This window comes from Tenebrio molitor, chromosome 7, assembly GCF_963966145.1.
Source record: "Tenebrio molitor chromosome 7, icTenMoli1.1, whole genome shotgun sequence".
Classification (NCBI taxonomy): Eukaryota; Metazoa; Arthropoda; class Insecta; order Coleoptera; family Tenebrionidae; genus Tenebrio; species Tenebrio molitor.
In genome coordinates, this window is record NC_091052.1 from 11,709,840 (window position 1) to 11,713,174 (window position 3,335).

The window sequence follows — 3,335 nt, forward strand, 5'->3', positions numbered from 1 at the left end:
TAATAACGAAATGAAAAAATTTGATCTTTCGAAGCCCTTTTCTATTAAAGAGACTGATTTATTACTTTTTAGGATAAAAAAAGACAAAGTAAACACAAATGAAAATCTCGGTGTTTACAATCATAATAAACCATATAAATTAAGAACTCCAATCAGATTTTATATGTTAGTCAAGTTTTCTTTATAATTATTTACAAAAATAAACATATATAAACAGGGCCCCCGCAAGTACGTGTTCAAAGCGTGCGGTGCACGCGGGCGGCATCTCCAAGGGGCGGCAAATAGCCTCTTGGCGACGTGTACGTGTTTCACATTTTAAAACTTTAACAGAAAAAAATTACACTGCATGCACATAAAACTAAAATTTTAATAATTTATTGCGCATAAGATAGTTACATATTTACGAAATGAGTGCGAGAATAGTTATTTATGCAACAAGTGAGTAAAGTAATACTTTTTTTACGAGAAGGAAAATTTGCCGCACGAGCGCAGCGAGTGCGCAAATCCGCCGAGTAAAAAAAGATACTTTACTAACGAGTTGCATACAAAATTTTTTTGGCGCCCGTAAGTTTAGATAACAATTTTTTTGACACTCAAAATTTGAACATTTTCTCCTGTGTGAACCCGTGGACCTTCAAAACGCTCGTTTTACTGGCGTTTTAAATTGGCCCACTCATGCCAAAAAAATCCCAATTTACATACGAACTCGTTAAAAAAACTACTAATTATGAATGAAAAATTTTATAATTGCGTTAAAAAATGACACGTTACGGCACATTTTTTAACCTAAAATGCGTGCAAAAATGAACCGCTATGGCACTTTTTTTAACGCTTCTTGGCCGATTCAAAAATCACATATTTTATGAACGGAAACGAATGAAAAAACTTGCACTTTTTTTGAGGGACGTTAAAAAATTATTTTTTGAACTCATCATTTCGCGACCGCATAGCATTTTGAAGCAGTAGTGCGTGAAATCGACGTTAGCGCGAATGCTTTTGGATTACTTTGAAGCACTAATGCGCGAAATCGACGTTCCAAAAAGCCTTTTTGAGCATTCTGAAAATAATTTGACTTGATAACAATAAACTGTGGTTTACAAAACGCCATTTCTCCAATTTGGATGATGAAAATTTCGAAAGAGTGAAAATAAATCGCTATTAGTTCGATTGACACTTTGGCAAGCGCATGGACAACCGCCACCTTATTCACAAAGGGTATACGACAAATCAGACATAATGTTCCTTTCAAAAAATATTGTACGAACTTCCATGCGAGAAGACGTATTCGGCACATTCGCGCAAATGAAGCACTCGCTTCTTCGTCGCCTGTGCCTCAAATAATGCACTCATGCACGAAAAAAATTATACGTTATCCCAAAATGTCTAAATAGTTCTTATTTTCTTTTGATTCAAAGCAAGAATTTGGAAAAGTTTCTAGAAATTGTAAGTTCCTTTTGTTTTTGTGATTTTTTATCATAAATTATTCCAATTATGTTTAAATAAAAATACTTTCAAACCGACTTATTTATTTTAATTGATTATTATTATTATTATTAACCGTTTTCGGGACACGGTAGCAAGATGATTCTCGGTGATTTTTTTTTTGTGTACCTTTGGAAAAAAAGATTGTCGTTGAAAATATCGGGGCAGCCCAAACCGATAATAAATTTATTCCAAGTGACAAAAGGGGTAAAAAGGCACGATAAAAGAAAATTTAAAACATAAAAATAGGAGAACATATCTTTTTTTTATATATTTTACATCATTTTAAGAAGCACCCCCCCTGACCTCTTTCGCCAAAGGGCGCCAAATTATGAAATCGCACGCGGGCGCCTTTTGACCTCGCGGGGGCCCTGTATATAAATGGAAAGCAATATACATGAAATATCACAACGCAACTGATTTTATTCACTTTCTTGGGGCGTACTAATAGCAGACATGCGCATTAAGGCGGCTTCACTCGACCGGCCGCATGTCCCCTCCCTATTATTCTATACTCCTTGCTTTGGAGGGCGGAGGATTGTGACAGTGACTGTGAGCGTCCGGCGTTTTGGGTTTTGTGCTGTGGTTTTGTGTGACTGTGTTGAACGCAGCTATCTAATCGCTAAAATTTTTGTCTATAACAAAAAATGGAAGATAAGACATATGGGTTAAAAACACACCTCGTTGAGGAATTTAAACAGTTTCAAATTAGTAGACACAAAGAGAAAGCAGCGATTGCGATGGCTTTTATAGGCAACTGTACATTGTTTATAAGTGCCCTGCCTATGCGAACAAATGTTGTGGCCGCCAATGGCGTAATATCGATCAATCCTTTCCCCTTATTTGAAGGGGGGCTTATGGGGTTTAGAATACCTCCCCAACGCCTCGAACTTACCCTGGGCAACTTGGTGGTAATTGCCCTGCATCCGTCACTAAAGATTCAATTAATATTCGATTCGGCGGATCAGAAGCTGGGGTTCCTGGGCAAACTTAATCTGTAAGTTAAAAAAAACGGTAGGTAATTGTTCATCTTATATTGGTTGTTTTGTTCTTGCAGAGCAGAAGAGAGTAGTGGAGATGAAAGTGCCTCTGCGCCCTCGTCAAGCTCCACATCTGCAACCGTTGACTCTGGACTTGAAAATGTACAATAACAAAAAATTCTAATAAAAAAATTTTGTAGTATGGAAATGAGTTTTGATGAAGTGATGTTTTTCCAATCTTCAAGAAGAGCACAAATCTTTTTGTTAACAATTATGGTACCTATGTAATAAAAAGAGATTTTCGCGTATTTTAAGTGTTTTCAAAAAGGTGAATTTTCTTGGCCGAATTTGTTAGAGCGAAATCGTATATTCATATGTGTGCTGAAATGGCCCCAATAGAAAAAGAGGGCAAAATCTTTGAAAAAATGTTAATTTTAAAATATACCTTAAAAACGGGGGTGTTTTCAGGATTTTTTCCGCTTTTCTGTTTACCCTTGAAAATGTTAATTTTAAAATATACCTTTAAGACGGGGGTGCTTTCACGATTTTGTCTGCTTTTCAGTTTACCCTTGAAAATCGGGGTGTTTTCCTTAAAAAGTAGCTGTGTTCACTAGGAGTCCTATAGCACGCCTTCTACCTTAAAAACGGCAAAATCTTTGAAAATGTTAATTTTTAAATATAGGTACTGTTACGTTATAAATTACGCTCCCGAAACTGGGCAACCCTGTTACCGGTTACTAATCCGGAATGTTCAGGGGTATAACGAACAAGTCGTAGGCTTCGACTCGGTTTACAATGCGAACCACGAGAAACGCCGACTGAAGCTGAAAAATTGGTGAGAACAGCCCGGAGTACGGGAAATGATACACAATC

General features: G+C 36.7%; 1 long non-coding RNA gene across 1 annotated transcript; it reads left to right on the plus strand.

The window, feature by feature from the left end:
- Positions 1–2,072: 2,072 nt before the first annotated feature.
- On the plus strand, positions 2,073–2,670 carry LOC138135511 (uncharacterized). The gene is made up of 2 exons (XR_011161000.1): positions 2,073–2,479; positions 2,540–2,670. It is a non-coding gene; the product is annotated as an uncharacterized lncRNA (long non-coding RNA).
- The last annotated feature ends 665 nt before the right edge of the window (positions 2,671–3,335 follow it).